This window comes from Oryx dammah, unplaced genomic scaffold, assembly GCF_014754425.2.
Source record: "Oryx dammah isolate SB20612 unplaced genomic scaffold, SCBI_Odam_1.1 HiC_scaffold_12, whole genome shotgun sequence".
Lineage (NCBI taxonomy): Eukaryota > Metazoa > Chordata > Mammalia > Artiodactyla > Bovidae > Oryx > Oryx dammah.
The window spans coordinates 10352551-10374009 of NW_024070196.1; the positions used below are offsets into that span (position 1 = coordinate 10352551).

Here is a 21459-nt window from a genome sequence, read left to right on the forward strand (position 1 = left end):
CATGGAAAGCCTCTGGCCTCCATGTGATCAAGCCCCAGCTAGCCTCCTGAATGGTAAAAGATGTGTGGCCCAGGCCCCCCACTTATTGCCCCATCGGTCAGACATCCCACCCATAGAAACAGAGTTTCCCGCCTTAAAGGAGGCAGCCCAGACGAGATCACACTGCCCAATGGGCAGAGTCCAGACTGAAATAAAGACTACTGCTTAGGCCACTAGACAGGGGGGTGATTTGTTACTAAGTAATAAATAGACTAATATAGAAAGGTTAATGAAATTTGACTGTATTAAAATTTTAAAGACATTAAAGAGTAAAGGAAAAGCGCACACCGCAAAGGTACAAAGAGCAGCTATGAATCACTGAGGTAAGGCAAGTCCCATAAAAAGGTGGGCAAAACAGTTGAATAGGCCCTCTGCAAAACGAAACGAAGGAAATCCAAATGGCCAAAAACCACATGAAAAGGTGCTCAAACTCATTAGTGATTATAAAAGTGAAAAGAAAACCTCAACATACCTCCGTACACTCATCAGACTGGCAAAAATCAGTAAGTCTGGCAACCTCAAGAGCTGATGTATGTGGAGCAACAAAATTTTTCACTTATTGCCAGCAAGGGTAAGAATGGGTATGTGGTGGCGGTGATTTAGTTGCTAAGTCATGTCCAGCTCTTTGTAACCCCGTGGACTGCAGCCCACCAGGCTCCTCTGTCCATGGGATTTCCCAGGCAAGGATACTGGAGTGGGTTGCCATTTCCTTCTCCAGGGGATCTTCCTGAACCAGGGACAGAATACACATCTCCTGCTTGGCAGGCAGATTCTTTATCACTGAGCCACCTGGGAGGCCCAAAAATTGATATAATCACCTTTCAAGTACTCTGGCATTATCTAACAAGTTTGATGAGAACCTACAACCTAAAGCTGTCCTTCCAGGTAAATCCCTAAGGTAAACTTTAGCACACATGCACTTACAGATGTGTACTTTCTACAACATACATTCACGCATCAACACAGACTAATCTCACAATGTGGAGAGAAAGACGAAGTCCCGAAAGAATCCACAGTATGGCTGTTTCACAAAAAGTTCAAAGCAAGCTCCACTAAACCTTATGTTCAGGTTGCATACACAGGTCACAAAATTACAGAACAATTAAGAACGGTAAGTGAATCATTCTCGCAAAAGTCACACCATGTTCACCACCTGGGACAAGGGCAGAGGATGTTACAGACCGCTGCAAGGGGATTCAAAGGTTATTTTAGTTCATAACCGAGTGGTGAGTCTGCGGACATTTGCTTTCTCATTCTTCTTTAAAGCATACACCTGGCTCCCATATGTCTGTATTTCCACCAATATTTCACAACTAAACAATAAAAATGTTTAAATCATGAAAATGTAAAAGCCAGGTAGTCCAGTGGTTAAGCTCCACACTTCAACACCAGGGGGGCACACGGGTTCAGTCCCTGGTCAGGGAACTAATATGCCACATGCCAAGGGGCATGATAAAAAAATAATAAAGGTATATATCTTCTAAAAAATATATAAACCCTGGCTATCGAGGCCACTCCAGAGTTAATCCAGGCAAACATATGATTATTTCCTAGGACTGGCCGTGCCGGCCTGTTCTTGGTTTACACAAGCCAAGCTCGCTCCATACCACCAGGCTTCAAAGTGCTGCCCCACCCTGGAAGGGCTCCTTCCCTGTCCTCACCCCTGTCTGGCTGGCTCCTTCATAGAAACCTGCCCCTCGCACCACCCTCCCCAAAATCATCGCCCCTGTGCCTTACACCCCACTCTGTCCCACAGTGCACGACCTTCCCAGCACTGCATACCTGAAACTGCCCCATTTAGTCAGCATTTTCTCGGGGTTCTCTCTCCTCCTGCCTCAGCTTACCTGGGCCCTGAGGCAGCAGCGGGCACCCTTGAGCTTCCCTCTATCTTTGAAACAGGGACCACACAGTTTTTGCTTTTTAGTTCATGCAGCTGTTTCCAAATAGGGAGTGTGTGGGCTTATTATCATTTTTAATAACTTTATCGTATTCCATTTTGCTAATGTTTGCCAGTTTTCAACAGGGGCATGTAATTGGTTCCATTTGTGTGTTTATCTATGTAAATCTCTATGTACTTATTTATATATACCATATATAAACAACATACAAGTGCTTATATTATACATATAGAACCATGTGTTAGTCACTCAGTCGTGTCAGAGGTTCTTTATGACCCCATGGACTCTAGCCTGCCAGGCTCCTCTGTCCAAAGAATTCTCCAGGCAAGAAGAGTTGAGCGGGTTGCCATTCCCTTCTCCAGGGGATCTTCCCCACCCAGGGACTGAACCCGGGTCTCCTGCACTGCAGGCAGGTTCTTGACCATCTGAGCCACCAGAGAAGCCCACAGAACCGTAAATGCTGGTATAAAATCTATTTTTCCCCTCTGGAGTCTCTTCCTTTGAGTATTTTATCCAAAACTGCCCTGTCAAAAAATACTTCAAGAATCATGCTTTCATAATGTCAGGGCAAGATACTTTCCAGAAAGCTATAATTTAAATGCATCCATTTCTCAACATTTATTTCATAATTCCTAATCTCATTAGTTGAAAATATTTATAACAGCAGAATTGAACTGAATCATATTTGCACAGCTAATATGATACATTTCTTCCTATGTAAATACCATACTTTTCTCTCTTCCCTCTCTGCTAGGTATTTTAGTTACATCTATTTTTATTTTAGAATATAATCATTTTTCCCCTCCACTGATTTCTTTCTAGTGTTATTCAGAGTTCATTACAAAAACTTCTTCTTGCTTAAAAATTTCACCACACCAAACTGCAGTCCCATTTAATCATCACAAATTTATCACCTTTTCTGTTAAATAGTACAGTCTTTAAAATATTTGTTTTTGGCTACATGAGGTCTCACCTGTGGCTCCCAGGCACTGCTGCCCTGAGGCATGTGGGGTCTTAGCTCCCCGACCATGTCCCCTGCATTGGAAGAGGATTCTTAACCACTGGACCACGAGGGAAGTCTCTTTAGTACATTTTAAATCCCTGGTGGCTCAGACAGTAAAGTATCCACCTGCAATGCGGAAGACCTGGGTTTGAACCTTTGCTTGCCAAGATCCCCTGGAGGAGGGCATGGCAACCCACTCCAGTATTCTTGCCTGGAGAATCCCCATGGACAGAGGAGCCTGGGGCGCTACGGTCCATGACGTTGCCAAGAGTGGACACAACTGAGTGACTAAGCACAGCACACTCTCCCATGTAGTTTATACTCCGAGAGATCTCTGCTGCCTTTTCAGACATAACGAAATCATAAGACACTTTACTACATTTACAGAGTCCATTACAAAAGTGCAAAGATGCTCTGTGCCAAAGATAAAGGTTTCTCGTAGCACATGAAACTCAACCAGTCTGTTACAATGGCTGGCAGTACTCCTCTGCTAGGGGAAGGTAATGAAGGGCCCACTAGATGCAACTACCTTTGTTGAGTGCCTACTCTGTGCTAATGGACTTACAAATAATATTTCACTTATTTCTTATAACCAGCCTATAGGGTGAGTGTTGATGTTACCTTATGTTACAAATGGGTTAAGTAGGTTCAGAGATAGATTAGTGACCTGATCAAGGTCACAGACCTCTTTAGACTGCTCATATTATGTCCTGGAGGCAAAGGATCAATTCCTTGGTCTCACAAGCTTCTACTGATGTCTTCTCCATCACATTGTTCTGACTTTTCGGGAGATTTGACATGATTCCCAGGGCCTTTGCACAGATCTCAACTAGTTCTCTTGAATGGCTCTAACTAAATGGATAATAAACTGTGGAAAATTCTGAAAGAGATGGGAATACCAGACCACCTGACCTGCCTCCTGAGAAATATGTATGCAGGTCAGGAAGCAACAGTTAGAACTGGACATGGAACAACAGACTGGTTCCAAATAGGAAAAGGAGTACGTCAAGGCTGTATACTGTCATCCTGCTTCTTTAACTTCTATGCAGAGTACATCATGAGAAACACTGGGCTGGAGGAAGCACCATCTGGAATCAAGATTGGCAGGAGAAATATCAATAACCTCAGATATGCAGATGACACCACCTTTATGGCAGAAAGTGAAGAGGAACTAAAGAGCCTCTTGATGAACGTGAAAGAGGAGAGTGAAAAAGTTGGCCTAAAACTCAACATTCAGAAAACTAAGATCATAGCATCCAGTCCCATCTCTTCATGACAAATAGATGTGGAAACAGTGGGTGACTTTATGGGCTCCAAAATCACTGCAGATGGTGATTGCAGCCATGAAATTAAAACATGCTTGCTCCTTGGAAGGAAAGTTATGACCAACCTAGACAGCACATTAAAAAGCAGAGACATTCCTTTGCCAACAAAGGTCCATCTAGTCAAGGCTATGGTTTTTCCTGTGGTCATTTATGGATGTGAGTGTTGGACTGTGAAGAAAGTTGAGCGCCTAAGAATTGATGCTTTTGAACTGTGGTGTTGGAGAAGACTCTTGAGAGTCCCTTGGACTGCAAGGAGATCCAACCAGTCCATCCTAATGGAGATTAGTCCTGGGTGTTCATTGAAGGACTGGTGTTGAAGCTGAAACTCCAATACTTTGGCCACCTCATGCGAAGAGCTGACTCATTTGAAAAAACCCTGATGCTGGGAGGGATTGGGGGCAAGAAGAGAAGGGGACAACAGAGGATGCGATGGTTGGATGGCATCACCGACACAATGGATATGGGGTTGGGTAAACTCCGGGAGTCGGTAATGGACAGGGAGGCCTGGCGTGCTGCAGTTCATGGGGTCACAAAGAGTCGGACACGACTGAGTGACTGAACTGAGCTGAACTAAATGGAAAATTCATATACCGTATGCTTCCATGTCCCTCATCCTCTCCTGCATGCTAATTCCCAAGGATGGTAAATTAGCACTACTCTCCAGGAACACCTTCAAGGCTGGCACATACTACTGGATAAGACAAAGCCTTTGTTGGTGGTGGTGTTATTTAGTCGCTGAGTTATGTCTGACTCTTGCAACCTCATGGACTACAGCCCACCAGGTTCCTCTGCCCGTGGTATTTCCCAGGCAAGAATACTGCAGTGGGTTGCCATTTCCTTCTCCAGGGGATCTTCCCGACCCAGGGAGCGAACTCACATCTCTTGTGTCTCCCTGCCTTGGCAGGTGGATTCTTTACCACTGAGCCACCTGGGAAACCCAATAAGATGCCTGTGTGTGTACAAAAAGCACAGCTGACTTAAAAGAATTAAAAGGATCTGCACTCTTTCAACTGAACTTGCCACTTCCAGAGTCTCTCAGAGTGGAACTTTTAGGTTTTCAATCTGTAAACAAATGGAAGAGAAAAATACAGGCACTAAAACTCTCCCTGGGGTTGGAAGACATTTGAGACATGAGGAGTTGTATTTGAGACCCACTCAGTCTGAGATGCAGACCTCCACATGAAGAGATCCAACCACACTTTAGTTGTAGCATGTAGGATCCGGTTCCCTGACCAGGGATCGAACCTGGGTCCCCTGCATTGGCAGTGCAATGCCTTAGCCACTGGACCACCAGAGAAGTCCCCAACCACAGTTTAAATCCAGATTTGGAGAGCCTCCAAATGCTGGCTGGAATTGCCCCACTCATCCTTGATGGTTTGACAAACAAGAAGATTGTTTCTTACAGCATAGCCACATATGAACATAATAGTTCTGAACCATTAGACACATACAGACACTTGGAAGGAAGGGAAACCTCTCTATTCATATTGTTCTACGTCACTGCCAGGCAGCCCTCTGGGTACATGAGAGCCCCTGAAGTGACAAGCCTGGCCCTGGGAATAAAGTTATAACTACAGGACTATCTCCGCAACTTCCCATCCCATCAACCAAACCACTAACTGGCACACTTGAGGAACCATGGCACGCCCTCTAATTCTGGGTTTGAGATGGAAAATGAAGCAGCCAATAAATGTACCTTTCTCACTCACGAAATTTGAAACTCAGGATTCTTCACCAGCCATATCAAATTCTAAACTCTTTTTCCAAATGGACAAACTGCACCTAGAAGCTCACATTCCTCGGCATGTAGAGACTGAAATCACCAGATTATCAAATATGCACCAGCTCTGCCAAGGGAAGTGCCACCACCCATTTTGCACATCAAAACACGTCCCCAAATTCTTCTGCGTTTTATTTAGAGAAGAACAGGGTGCAGGCTCTAAGAACTTCATTTCTTTCACGTCAGATTCATGCCAAGGAAATAATGCTGATGTTAATCCAAGGAACTTGGAACTGAAACAAAATTCCTCCAGGACTGTGGACTGGCTTCTCATTCTCCTTCGTGTTTTTCCAGATTTACAGAACTGACTGCAGCACCATGTACAAGAATAGCAGTCTGGCCTCTCTGTATTAGTCAAAAAAGAAAGAAAACAACTCACCTGATAGATTTTTTAAGTGGTGAAAATGTCTCTCGAGCCCAAAATGCCTTACTGGGCTAGTCATGGCCTGAAGGCCACATCACAGGCTATATACTTCGAGCAGCTCAAGGACCAGTACCATCTGTGCAACTCTGACGTTAAAGCCCTCCTAGCCCTAACTCTCCAATTCCAACCCAACTGGAGTGCCTGTGTAGAGCTCTTCTTAATCACAGAATAAACCCCATCTCAAGTCACTAGTAATAGAATGGCCTGACCTGACAAACGCTGGGGGTAAAGGAACACAAGCTGAGTCCACAAAGATGCAGATGCCTCAAAACAAATGCATAAACCAGGACTTGAGACCCAATACAGAGGGGCTTCCCTGGTGGCTCAGCGGTAAACAATCTGCCTGCCAATGCAGGAGACACGGGTTCGATCCCTGATCTGGAAAGATCCCACATACTGCGGGGCAACTAAGCCTGTGCTGTGCTTAGTCGCTCAGTCGTGTCCGACTCTTTGTGACCACATGGACTGTAGCCCACCAGGCTCCTCGGTCCATGGGATTCTCCAGGCAAGAATACTGGAGTGGGTTGCCATGCCCCGCTCCAGGGGATCTTCCTGACCCAGGGATTGAACCCAAGTTTCTTAAGTCTCCTGCATTGGCAGGCAGGTCCTTTACCAATAGTACTATGTGGGGAGTCCCAAGGTCATTATGGTGGGTCCTACTTCAGTGATGGGTGTCCTTTAAAAAAAAAAAAAAAAGGACACAGAAACATACAAAGAGAGAAGACAAGGTGAAGAGACACAGGGAGACGAGGTCCATCTACCGCCAAGGAGAAAGGCCTGGGCCAGGCTCTTCCCTCTCAGCCCCGGGAATGAACCACCTCTGCTGACACCTTGATCTTGGACTTCTAACCTCCTAGACTATGCAACAGTACATTGCCATTGCTTCAGCCACCCCATCTGTGGGATTTCTGCTATGGCAGCCCTAGGAAACAAATACAACATGATATTTTTTTCTTAAGAAAAATAGGTAACCTTGAGGTTCAAGGTAATATACAGAAGACAAGAACACTATTTGCAAGTACTGTTTTCCCAGATCAAGGATTTAAGCTCAATGACAAAACATAATATTATTCAAACATTTCGGAACTAAATATAGTAACTTGGCAAACAAAGTAGTTTCCAAAATACCTTAAGGAAGGGGAGACAGAAAAGAAAAATAAAACCACATACAGGGGATAATGTCAAGACAAGCTGCCTTGTTAACCACAGCATATGCTTAAGGTCCAAAATAAATATCAGCCAGGATTTAGATGTCAAAGTGTTCACCTGACGGAAAGAATATAAGCTTTCCCACCCTTCAGCCACTGTGTCACCATTTCATTGTGCGGACTAGATACTCAGCTGCTGAACAAAGCCAAGAGTTACAGTTTAGGTCTCTCATTTCTCACAAACAAATACTCATTTCCTTTAATATCTTTCATCTTTTTTTTTTTTTTTAACTTTTGGCCATGACATACAGCATGTCAAATCTTATTTCCCCAACCAGGAACTGAACCCACACCCCTGAACTGGAAGCCAGAGCCTTAACCACTGGACCATCAGTGAAGTCTCTCATTTCCTTTAAAATAAAATTATCTGAATCAAACATGACTCACTCTAAGGAAGGGCTAAAACCTCTCCGTTTGTACCCCAAATTAAGCATTTCACAAGAAATGCCCAATGACTTGCACTGCCCGTTCACTCGGCACAGCCCAGGGCACAGGATAAAATAAGAAGAGGGCATGACCGCCAACCAAGGGAGTCCACGGCCCCCACTGGATGGGTGATCACCATCCGCTCTGCAAAGAGTCAAAATGAGACACTCCAGTGGAGTTCAGCAGAAGACCAACTTAAAAAAAAAAAAATTAAAGGCATCAGGAAAACACAGCATAGAATGGGGTCAGGGGGTGAACAGGGTTCCCCCAAAATGAGTTAAACTCATATCATAAACCACAGGAGAGACAGCGAGGTACCATGAACAAAATGAGGTGAGTCCTTGCAATGGAAAGAGGACTCCATCTGTTCTGTGCTCTATGTAAGTTAGGGCCCTTGAATGCAAGCAATAAAGTCACGAGAACATAATTGCAAAGAGCCAGGGGGGAAAACAGTGAACAACTTGTCCTAAGAACTTGCAGTACAGTCTGCCCTGGGACCCTCTGTCTGCCGTTAACACCATGCAGCTTCTCTCTGAGTGTTTACTTTCCTCCCCCTTGAAATCAGGTGTTTTCTTCTATTTCATGACAACCCCTCTTGTCGGAATTGCTGCTGCCTCAGAGGGTCCGAGGCCTGGCCGCTCCTGGAAGGCGGGGCCTTTCCAGCATCCTCACATCAGCTCAGACGCATTCTTTCAACTTCAGCTCCCCCTGATTTTCCCATCTTCGTTCCCAAAGTGAAATTCTCAGGAGACTCCAAATGGCCCTGCTCATTTCTTTCCCACGGAAGGACGTGACACACGTAGCTGTCTAGGGCCCCTCCCCAGCGACATCAGCCAGCCCAGGGACAGGAGAGGAGGGAGAGCCCAAGGTACTCAGGGAGACACCTCCTCACAGAGGCGGAGCCTCTCTCTCTACTAAGAGCTATGCGGTAGCTGGCAGAGGACATGGGTGACGACTCACATGCAAGGCCAGTGAGTACAAAACATTTCCTTCAGAAATCCTCCTATACTGCTGGGGGAAATGTTAATTGGTGCAGGTACTATGGAGAACACTACGGAGGTTCCTTAAAAAACTAAAAACTAGAGGTGCCGTATGATCCTTCAAACCCACTCCTGGACAAAGACCCAGGGAAAAAACTCTTCATTCAGAGAAAAACATACACCCCTATGTTCATAGCAGCACTATTTATAATAGTTAAGACACGGAAGTAGCAATCTAAATGTCCATCAATAAATGAATGGATAAATAAAATGTGGTACACACACAAACACACTGGAATATTACTCAATCATTTAAAAAAAAAAGATGAAATAACGCCATTTGCAGCAACAGGGATACAACTAGAGATTATCATACTAAGTGAAGTCAGAGACAGACAAATATCATCGACCACTTATAAGTGGAATCTGGAAAAAATTACACAAACGAGCTTATTTACAAAACAGAAATAGACTAACAGAAAACAAACTTATGGTTACCAAAGAGGAAAGGGGACGGGGGAGGATTCAGTTCAGTTCAGTCACTGAGTCGTGTCTGACTCTTTGCGACCCCATGAACTGCAGCACACGAGGCCTCCCTGTCCATCACCAACTCCTGGAGTTCACCCAAACCCATGTCCATCGAGTCGATGATGCCATCCAACCATCTCATCCTCTGTCGTCCCCTTTTCCCCCTGCCCTCAATCTTTTCCAGCATCAGGGTCTTTTTCAATGAGTCAGCTCTCTGCATCAGGTGGCCAAAGTATTAGAGTTTAAGCTTTAGCATCAGTCCTTCCAATAACACTCAGGACTGATCTCCTTTAGGATGGACTGGTTGGATCTCCTTGCAGTCCAACGGACTCTCAAGAGTCTTCTCCAACACCACAGTTCAAAAGCATCAATTCTTAGGCGCTCAGCTTTCTTCTCAGTCCAACTCTCACATCCATACATGACCACAGGAAAAACCATAGCCTTGACTAGATGGATCTTTGTTGGCAAAGGAATGTCTCTGCTTTTTAATGTGCTGTCTAGATTGGTCATAGCTTTCCTTCCAAGCAGTAAGCGTCTTTTAATGTCATGGCTGCAATCATCATCTGAAGTGATTTTGGAGCCCAAAAAATAAAGTCAGCCACTGTTTCCACTGTTTCCCCATCTATTTCCCATGAAGTGATGGGACCGGACGCTGTGATCTTCGTTTTCTGAATGTTGAGCTTTAAGCCAACTTTTCCACTCTTCTCTTTCATCAAGAGGCTCTTTAGTTCCTCTTCACTTTCTGCCATAAGGGTGGTGTCATCTGCATATCTGAGGTTATTGATATTTCTCCCGGCAATCTTGATTCCAGCTTGTGTTTCTTCCAGCCCAGCATTTCTCATGATGTACTCTGCATAGAAGTTAAATAAGCAGGGTGACAATATACAGCCTTGACGGACTCCTTTTCCTTTTTGGAACCAGTCTGTTGTTCCATGTCCAGTTCTAACTGTTGCTTCCTGATCTGCATACAGATTTCTCAAGAGGCAGGTCAGGTGGTCTGGTATTCCCATCTCTTTCAGAATTTTCCACAGTTTATTGTGATCCACACAGTCAAAGGCTTTGGCATAGTCAATAAAGCAGAAATAGATGTTTTTCTGGAACTCTCTTGCTTTTTCCATGATCCAGCGGATATTGGCAATTTGATCTCTTGTTCCTCTGCCTTTTCTAAAATCAGCTTGAACATCTGGAAGTTCACTGTTAATGTACTGCTGAAGCCTGGCTTGAAGAATTTTAAGCATCACTTTACTAGCATGTAAGATGAGTGCAATTGTGCAGTAGTTTGAACATTCTTTGGCATTGCCTTTCTTTGGAATTGGAATGAAAACTGACCTTTTCCAGTCCTGTGGCCACTGCTGAGTTTTCCAAATTTGCTGGCATATTGAGTGCAGCACTTTCACAGCATCATCTTTCAGGATTTGAAATAGCTCAACTGGAATGGCATCACCTCCACTAGCTTTGTTCGTAGTGATGCTCCCTAAGGCCCACTTGACTTCACTTTCCAGGATGTCTGGCTCTAGGTGAGTGATCACACCATCATGATTATCTGGGTCGTGAAGATCTTTTTTGTACAGTTCTTCCATGTATTCTTGCCACCTCTTAATATCTTCTGCTTCTGTTAGGTCCATACCATTTCTGTCCTTTATTGAGCCCATCTTTGCTTGAAATGTTCCCTTGGTATCTCTAATTTTCTTGGAGATCTCTAGTCTTTCCCATTCTATTGTTTTCCTCTATTTCTTTGCACTGATTGCTGAGGAAGGCTTTCTTATCTCTCCTTGCTATTCTTTGGAACTCTGCATTCAAATGGGTTTATCTTTCCTTTTGTCCTTTGCTTTTGCTTCCCATCTTTTCACAGCTATTTGTAAGGCCTCCTCAGAGAGCCGTTTTGCTTTTTTGCATTTCCTTTTCTTGGGGATGGTCTTTATTCCTGTCTCCTGTACAATGTCACGAGCCTCCAGGAGTTTGGAATTAGGAGATACACACTATTATATATGAAACTGATAAACAACAATGTCCTACAGGATAGCACAGGGAACTATATTCAATATCTTATAATAAACTATAATGGAAAAGAATATGAAAAATAATGTGTGTACATGTATATATAACTGAATTATTTTGCAGTATACGAGAAACTAACACAATACTGTAAATGAATAGTTCAATTTTTTTTGAAAAAATAATTTTTTAAAAAAAAACCACCTCTTTGGGACTTCCCTGGCAGTCCAGCAGTTAAAATTCATGCTCACACTGCAAGGGGTAGGCGTTCAATCTTTGGGTTGGGGAAAGAAGACCCTGAATGTCACGTGGTACAACCATCAACAAAACAGACAAACAAAAAACAGAAAAAACACCACATCTTTAAAGGCCAAAATTAATTCTGAAGGTTATTCTATGTTATCATATAAAATTCCACACGCAAAAAAAGACCCTAAAGGCAGAAACCAGCCCACTGAAAAAACTGTAACAGGCAGGGCCTCAGTCCATAAGATGGGCAATTTTCATGTAAGGGACTCTGCTCAACATATAGAAATGTCAACACTCATCACTGACTAGAAAACCATTTGCAATTCAGCATGTCCAAATGGTCTAGGTGTGTGCCTCACCATCAAGTATTTATTGAGCACTTCAGATGTGCTGGTCACTGCTCCAAGGAAAGACTTTGCAAGTTATTAGCTCCTTCAGTCCTCCCTACATCCAGGTTGGTAAGCATTTCCCATGGCATTTTACGGACAAGCACAATAAGACAGAATGTTAAGTCATGGAGCCAGGATTTGAACCCAGGAGCCAGCTTTCGTTTTAAGCCATCCCAGTCTGCTGCCTTGGGACTTCCTTGATGGTCCAGTGGTTAAGACTCTGTGCTTCCAATGCAGGGGGCACGAGTTCAATCCCTGGTTGGCATGGCAGCCAGGTACAGCCAAAAAACTTTTTTAAAAACTGGGAAAAGAAAACACACACACACCATCTGCTACCTCACTGCAGGAAACACAAACTATAGAGGCCACCACAGCATGGCCACGAGATGCTTTCCTCACAATGCCCTTACAACACACACACAGATGATCAAAGAGTCTAGATGGTGCTGAAATGTTGAGGAGAGGTCGGGAATTTTCAGCAAAGGTTTTGGGGCCAGCCCCCAGGAGAGGAAAGCTTCCCGGGATGAGAATGAGCTCTGCGGAGGAAGCCCCAGCCAACAGGAAGGCGGAAACAGCAAACAGTGGAAAAGCTGTGAGGACACCAGTGTGCAGGCTGGGCGGCCAGGCCTGCGAGGCTGCCTCTCGGCTCAGGCTTCCTCAAGGAGGGCAGCAGACACGCCAGGACCCTGGCCAGCAGACCCCACACAAGCCAGGTCTCTAGGGCCATCCTGCCACGCACAGGGACCTCCCACAAACGCCCTGTTCACAGAGGGAGGCTACAGGAGGAAATAAGACACATGAACCCGTGAAGCTGCTTAAAGCCTGAGAAAGGTACCCACGTGCCCACAAAACAGTTTGGAAGGTAAGCCCCCCGCCAAAATCGTAACCAGTGATTTTCATTAGTTTCAAAATAGTCTTCATTTAGCAATACTTAATTTTATGATCAGAAAAAAGCAAGTTGAAGTCAAACAAAATCAAAGAATGGTTGACAGCTGATCATCAGGATGGGCAGAGATCTCAATGTGCCTGTCTATGACAGTTTATTTTACGTGTGACTTGGACCGGGCCTGGGGATGCCTAATTAGCACATTAAGTCTCATTTCTAGGTTTCATTGCAAAGTGTTTCCAGAACTTACATTCCAATTGGCAGCCTGAGCAAAGCAGATGGCTTTCCCCTGTGTGGGTGGACATTATCCATCCACAAACAAACACACACACACAAATTCAATGTCACCAGTGATGAAAGGAAATTTTAAATCACAGCTTTTACACTTGATGGCCAACACTATTTTAAACCATAAAATTCAATCTCTGTAAGTATATGGATGAGCCCTTTCGTATATTGGTAGAAATAAAGAAATGAGAACCTACACCCCACTACTGCCACATCTCCTTTATTCCCCCCAGAAGGGGAGAATGCAGATAATCTGGCACAACAAAATGACACATTTCTTTTGCATCCACAAAAGAGATATCATATGAGCAGCGTTTCCAAAGCAAACACTCAGATAGCCAGTATAAGTACTACTGACAGCAGATATGCCAACCTCTGAACATTTGACACAGTCTACAAAGTACAGTTAGTTGTTCCTTGAAAAAGTCTAGTCACAAAGCTCCTTGGAGACAGGAAAGCACAGTGACTGGGAGCATGACTTCTGCTGTCAGACAGACCAGGGCTCACGCGCTAGCGTCAATGGTGACCAGCTGGGTGAACCTGGGCAAGTGACCACCCATTCAACCTTCAGTGTCAACACTGACAACTTGGGAATAATACTGGATTTTCTATAACAAATCGCAGCAAAGGAAGTTAATGAATCAAAGATTACTAAGTTATCCTGTCTGGGTGACACAACAAAAAGGGAAGTTGAGAGAGGAAGTAGATTTGTTTTTTTAATTGAAGCATGGGTGATTGACAATGCCATGTCAGTCTCTGGTGTTCGGCAAAGTGATTCAGGAAGTAACTTCACTTGTATCATTTCTTTTTAGATTCCACATGCCAGGCAATATTTCTCCTTCTCTGACTTACTTCACTCAGTATAACAATCTCTAGGTCCATTCACGCTGCTGCCAATAGCATGATTTCATTCTTTTTTGGCTGAATAATACTCCATTGTATATATGAACCACATCTTTACCCATGTATCTGTCAATGGAAACTTAGTTTGGCTATTGTAAATAGCGCTGCTATAAACACCAGGGTGCATGTGTCTTTCTGAATGAAGAGTTTTCTCTGGACATATGCCCAGGAGTGGGAGGTTTTAGGAAGTAATATCCCCTGCCTCAGTAAGAAAACTTTGGGGCACTGTGCTTTGTTTGGACCACATTTGAAGGGGACACTGGCAAAACTGAACATCCAAAAAAAAGTTAAGAGGACGATGAGTCCAAAAACGCCACTGATTAAGACTCGCTGTTAGAAAGGCAGAATCACAACTTCTGTTTCACAATTGTGAAGGTGTGCTCAGTGCTAGGTGGCGTCCAGCTCTCTGCGAGCCCATGGACTGCAGCCCGCCAGGCTTCTCTGCCCATGGAATTTCCCAGGCAAGAATATTAGAGGGGGTTGCCATTTTCTTCTCCAGGGGATCTTCCCAATCCAGGAATTTAACCCACGTCTCCTGCCTTGGCAGGTAGATTCTCTACCATTGAGCCACCTGGGGGCCCCCTCCTGAATTGTGGGGGATGTTAATTAAGAATGCTTCGATTCATCTTACATGATCTAAAAAACCCAATATAGGAAGAAGCTAAAGGAAGTCAGATCTGGTTTAGGATAAAGCAGAACTTGCCAACTGTAATGCAATGGGCTTCCTCACTGAAAACAATTACGAGATCTCTTCACTTTTTCGTTATCATGGAGATACTGCTGAGGGTGGAAGGTCAGAACAGTGGTCCCAAAGGGTCTCTGTCCAGTGCTAACGTTTTCTGATTCTAAGTCAATCAACAGTGAACTAGTAGCATTCATACTATCTCACCAGTGGCATCAGAGCTCAACTATTAATACAGTACGTGCATCATGGATCAGAGAAGCAGGTTTGAAAACCTAACCATTATACTGCACGGGCTTTTTTTTTTTTTTTTTTTTATGATTACGGTATACGGAATTTTTAATGAAATTTTACTCCAAATTCCCAGCAAATGATCTTAGCACATGGCTTGCTGAGGCAAGCGTTTTATCATAAGTGATTGGAAAAATTCTACAAAGCACAATGTTTAATTCTTTCTTCAGTAGGGATCATAGGTTTTACCTTTTCAGCAAAAATCCGTGAGTAGGAAAGAGGAAGAAAAATGCAGAAAAAGAGAAACAAGTACACGGGTCCAAGAGAGTATCACCCTTTCTTCAGGCTTCCACAGTCATTACTACCCAAGCAGCACTAAACAGAGCCAGCACTTAATCCTGTTTATCATACCTCATTCTTGTGGACCCTCGGCAAAGTCTTAGGGGAAAAAGTAAATGCTTCCCTTCTCAGAGCTCCAAAGAGTTTCGGCATCAGTTCATCTCTGACCCTGTATTATACAGATTATAATCTGCAAAACCTTGGAGACTTAAAAAAAAAAAAAAAAATTCTAAACCACCAAAGAGTTAACGTCTGAATTTACCCATTTCTCCAACTCTGCCATACAGGAAAAAGCTTCCCAGGGAAACACTAGGAGAAGTATCTAATGTCGATGGAGGATACAGCGACTACATGTTAAGAAGCCACACAGAATGCTAAACTATGATATTAATTTGTTTGGGCAGCACCTTCGATCTTTGTTACATTCTCCACTTTCTTTGAAGTAGAATATGAAGGGTGATAACTAGCAAAACCCTTTTCTTTTGCAAGAAGGAACACTTTATAAGGTTACTCAGATGTTTTATAGTAAAAACAGAAGGTTTACCCAGAAATCAAACCAGGGTCTTCTGCACTGCAGGCGGATTCTTTCCCAGCTGAGCTACCAGGGAAGCCCATGCTTACCTTAGACTTTATAAGAAATGATTACTATTAGAATGGGAACAAATATGCAGCACGGCATTCAACCTCAATCAGTGTAATGTAAGACTAGATTATTTTCCTCTTGTATTCAGGCAGGTTTTTCATTTGGGCAATAAATTCTTTGGCGGGTTAATGTTCTGACGCCCAGTAGCACCACAGGCCCACTTCTCTTCCAGACAACCCTCTGATTTGCTACAAGGAAACACATATCGGCTTTCTCATTAAGAACTTGAGTCAAATCTGGATTACGCAATTACCTAGCAACAGCACCCCTGAAATCAGTCACCTGACCTGACTGGGTCTCAAGTTTCCTGATCTATTATTAATATAAAATGAGAGCGCTCAAGGGTATGTTGTGGCCAATGCAGGAAAAGCAATGCTAATTTTCCTGACATTTTTTAATTCCTTTGAAAAAATCCAGTACTTAACGATGGGTGCTTAGGGATAAAAATAACATAGACTTATTTCCCCTGATCCTCCCAGCTAAATCCTAAAAACCCTAGAGGACTTCCCTGGTGGTCCAGTGGATTAGAATCTGCCTGCCAGTGCAAGAGACATGGGTTTGATCCCTGGTCCCGGAAGATCCCACAAGCCATGGAGAAACAGCCTGCACACCACTGTGGAGCCCACGAGCTGCGACTGCTGAAGCGCGCACACCCTAGAGCCTGGGGTCCGCAACAAGAGAACCACCTTGAAGAGGGGCCCACGCACCACAACTAGAGAGTAACCCCCCACTCTCCGCAAAGAGAGAAAACCTGAGCAGCGATGGAGACCCTGGGCAACCAATAAATAAATAAAAATAAAAACCCTGGAAATAACAGAAGAAAAGCCAGAGGAGAACTCTGAAAGGTGGCAGGAAGAAAGCAAGTCAGTCTGTGACTGCAAGACTCAAGGAGCCACACAACAAAGGACTGAAGAAGGTGGCCACTCGGACCCACCAGGTCCCAACCCCAACTCTAACAAGAGCAGGCCACACACAGAGGCTCAGTCCTACCCCAAAGAAGGAGTCCCTACAGCACCATCAGGCAAGTCCCACACCATCCAAAAGGGGGTCCCATCTGAAGCCCCACCAGCAATAAGCAACTCGGGGAGCCAAGACATAGAAACGAAAACAGCAGACACACAACGAACCCAGCCACACACGGCCCAGCCCAGGAAGCCTCTTTGGCTCCACAGACACCTCAGAGGGGCCACGCAGCACTGCAGATGTCTCACCTCAACAAGTCACCAGATCAAGAAAAGCTATCTATCCCCCTTCACCCACAGGCAGGGGAGATCCACCACCTTCAAGGAAGCTTCTAGTCCCCAGACACCTGAGTCTACCTTCCTCCATCAATAGATGCTCAGTGGCCCCATTTGGGGAAACCCCTTCTGCCCCCTCAACCAGTAAGAGCAAGGAGCTCCAGTGATACCTGGTCAACCAAGGAGATTAAATTAACACTGAAAAGGCTCTGAAAATTAACCGATCATTGGAACCACAGCCCACAAATGTGCTAAAACTAAACAGGGTGACTGCTGGCTAAAGTACAAAAGTGGGACCCAGAATATTTGACTATGTCCAAGCAAAATGGATGGACACAACAGAAAATCACCCGTCAGACCAAGAACCAGGAAAACCACAAGTTGCATGACAAAAGCCAATCCACTGGTGCCAATCCAGAGATAAATGAGCTGTTGGAAGCTCCTAATAAGGATTTAAGGCCAAAAAGTCATAAAAGTGCTTCAGGAATCAATTACAACTTCTGTTACAACAAATTTAATAATAGAAATTCTTGGCAAATAAACAGGAGATAGAAACATAACCAAATAGAGATTATATAACTGGGAAATATAGTAATAGAAGTAAAAGCTCACAGGATAGGCTCAATAGTAGAGTGGAGATGAAAGAGAACAGAATCTATGAACTTGAGGAAAAAACAAATAGGATTAACACAATCTGAAAAACAGCAAAAATATGCTGAAAAGATGAACACAGTCTCAGGGACCAACATGGTCTCAGGGAACAACAAAAGAGCTAACTACCATCTGTATCATCAGAGTCCCAGAGAGGAGAGGAGAAATGGGGTGAGGCTGAAAGAGGATTCAAAGAAATGATGACTGAAAACCTCCCAAATTTGGTAAAAGTCACAGACATACAGATTTAAGAAAGCTGGGCAAATTCTTGAATCAGGATAAACCCAAAGAAACCTACGCAGAAGCTGGGGTCAATGGTAAAATATTATAACATCCTACATAAACATTTGAAAACTAAGGACAAAAAATCTGGAAGGCAGCCAGAGAGAAATGATACGCTATCAGGAAGGGAACATCAATTCAAATGACAATGAACTTTCCATCTGAAACCAGAGAGGTTAAAGGAAGTAGCACACTTTTTAAGTGCTGAATCAAAAGAATTTTCAACTGAAAATTCCATACCCAACAAAAGCACCCTTCAGGGATGAATGGCAAATAGACATTCTCAAAGGTAACCAAAAGAATGTGTCACTAACAGACCTACTTTTAAACAGCAAGAGTGTTAATTAAGGAATTCTATTTTTCAACAGAGATGATTCAAAATTATTTATAAGAGCCCCTCTTACCTCCAGAGTTTATAATCTAACTAGGGAGAGATGACCCATACACAACAGAAGTGTCAATAATAATTGAAGATGTTCTATAAATGCCACATCCAATGGCTAACAAACAAACCCAGTTCAGAGGTAGTTGCCAATATTCTGGGCTTCCATAATGACAGAAAAATTTCACAGCCAAGGGATGAGAAGATGGCCCTTGAACAATGCACTACATTTAAATAGAGCTGATGAAAGGGTGTGTCCCTCATTAAAAAATCACCCAAGCAAAACTAAAAAGGTGGGAAGTGGCAAGGGTGTTTACAGGGAGGATCTATTTGTCTGACATGTAACAAGAGCCTGACCAAGGGACAGAAGAATTAGTCATAATTTCTGGTCCTCAGTGTAATGAGAGCAATGCAGAGGGAAACAGAGGGTAGTAGAAAGTACTGCAAGAGTACTGACTGGACAGTCATCAGGAAACTCAGCAGAGGGTTCGACTAATTCTTCCTGGGAAAGGTAGGGAAGGTTTTGCAGGGGTGGTGACAGCTGAGCTGGATCTTAATACCTGACACAGAAATGACACATCAGAAAAAAAAAGAGAGAGAGAGAGAGAGAGTAAATGCATGGGGCCAGGAAATGACTAAGATCTTGAGGTGTGCTCTGATATGCAGTATGATGGGGCAGTGGAAGGATGAGGCACACCTCATGCAGCCTGGGTCAGTGGTAAGGACCTGGGCCAAGAAACTGGATTTCCATCTTGAAGGTGAGAAGGAGTCAGAGAAGAATTTTAAGCAGAATAATAATACTGGGGAGGGGGGCGGATATTAATTTTGAGGACCCTATATGGAATCAAAGGGAAGGAAAAGAGACAAGAGGAAGAAAGATCAGTTAGAGATCACACAGTTCATTCTGATCCAACAGAAGTTTGGATGCATGATGTGCAAGGCTCCAGGTCAGATGCTTAAAACACAATGACAACTGATTTCTCTCCCTTCTCTTCCAAACCCAGAGCATCCATGGTAGGACAGGAAGGACAAGAAGGCAGAAACCACATTCTAAACTCATTTCAAAGGGAGAATCAGCATAGCCCTGTGACAGAAGAGCCAGATGATGGGAAGGAAAAGACAAGAATGAGAGTTTTACATTAAGAAGGGTAAAAAGTGGGCAGTATCTCCACTCTTGAAATAGAGGGGGAAAGAGGAAGAGTAGGGTTTAGGTGGAAGGTTAAGTAGGAACAGATTCCCTAAGACTCTTCTGGCAGCATCTCTTCCAAGAGGACCCTTGAGACAGCCTCGCCACTCACTAGGCCGAGGTCTCCCCTTCCACCATGTTCAGAAACCAAAATCTGCTCACAGCTATACTGATTGATTTTACCACACTGTATTATGTTAATATATGTGTCAGTCTCTTCTAGTAGGCTCCCCAAAGGCATGGAATAATTTATATGTACCTTTGTACGTCTGCTGCTGCTGCTGCTGCTAAATTGCTTCAGTCGTGTCCATCTCTGTGCGACCCCATAGACGGCAGCCCACCAGGCTCCTCCGTCCCTGGGACTCTCCAGGCAAGAACACTGGAGTGGGTTGCCATTTCCTCCTCCTTTGTACGTCTACTGCATGCCAGTCAGTAGGTAGGGCTTCAGTAAACATCAAAAAATGGAGAAAATATAGGAAACTCCATATTGTAGCAAAACCACTGTATATTTGCTTTCTAGTCCATTCTTAAATCACTCCTCCTCTACTATCAGAATAGAGAAAAAATATTTAAATAAACAGCTCTGGATATTCCATCTGTGACTGAAAAGTCTGAGAAAATTAATCATGTTCCCACAAAACATAAAGGATGGCATTATAACATTCAATCAAAAGAATATAAGCCTGGGGTTCCAGCAGGTCCTCCACGAGTCTTTTATCGAGCATCAACTACATGCAAGGTGCCACAGTGACTACCACACAGCTCCCACCTTCCAGGAGCTCACACTCCGGAAGTTCCCTCTGTAATAATAGTAAACAATGCTTCACAGAGAAATGTCTATAATAAGCACATGAAAGCAAACAACACTGCTATTTAGAAGAGAAACGAAAATCAGAACTACAAGGAAGTATCACCTCACACCAGGAAGAATGGCCATCATCAAATATCTACACACAATAAATCCTGGAGAAGGGTGAAAAAAGGAGGACTCTCTTTTACTGCTGGTAGAAATGTAAATTGGTACAGCCACTAAGGAAGGAAAATAGTATGGAGGTGTCCTAAAAAAACTAAAAATAAGAGTTACCACATGATCCGGCAGCCCCACTCCTAGGCGTATAACCCCGACAAAACTCTTAATTTGAAAAGATACTGACCCCAGTGTTCACTGCAGCACTACTTACAACAGCCAGGACATGCAAGCCACCTAAACATCCTTCAACAAATGAATGAACATATAATACAATGGAATATTACTCAGCCATAAAGAAGAATGAAATCATGCCATCTGCAGCAACATTGAGGAACCCAGAGATTATTATACTAAGTGAAGTCAGAGAGTAAGTCATATGATATTATAGATGCAATTTTAAAATATGATACAAATGAACTTACTGACAAAACAGACAGACTCACAGACAGAAAACAAACTTATAGTTACCAAAGGGGGAAGGGTTGGCGGAGATAAATTAGGTGTTAAGGATTAGCAGATGCAAACCACTATGTA

The 21459-nt window shown here is 43.6% G+C and overlaps 1 protein-coding gene and 1 non-coding gene across 2 annotated transcripts in view; both read right to left on the reverse strand.

The window, feature by feature from the left end:
* ARHGAP10 (Rho GTPase activating protein 10) overlaps positions 1 to 21459 on the reverse strand; it is a 369765-nt gene that overhangs the window by 278339 nt on the left and 69967 nt on the right. The gene's annotated exons all lie outside the window — the stretch shown is intronic.
* On the reverse strand, positions 5490 to 5562 carry TRNAG-GCC. The gene has a single exon. It is a non-coding gene; the product is annotated as a tRNA-Gly (tRNA).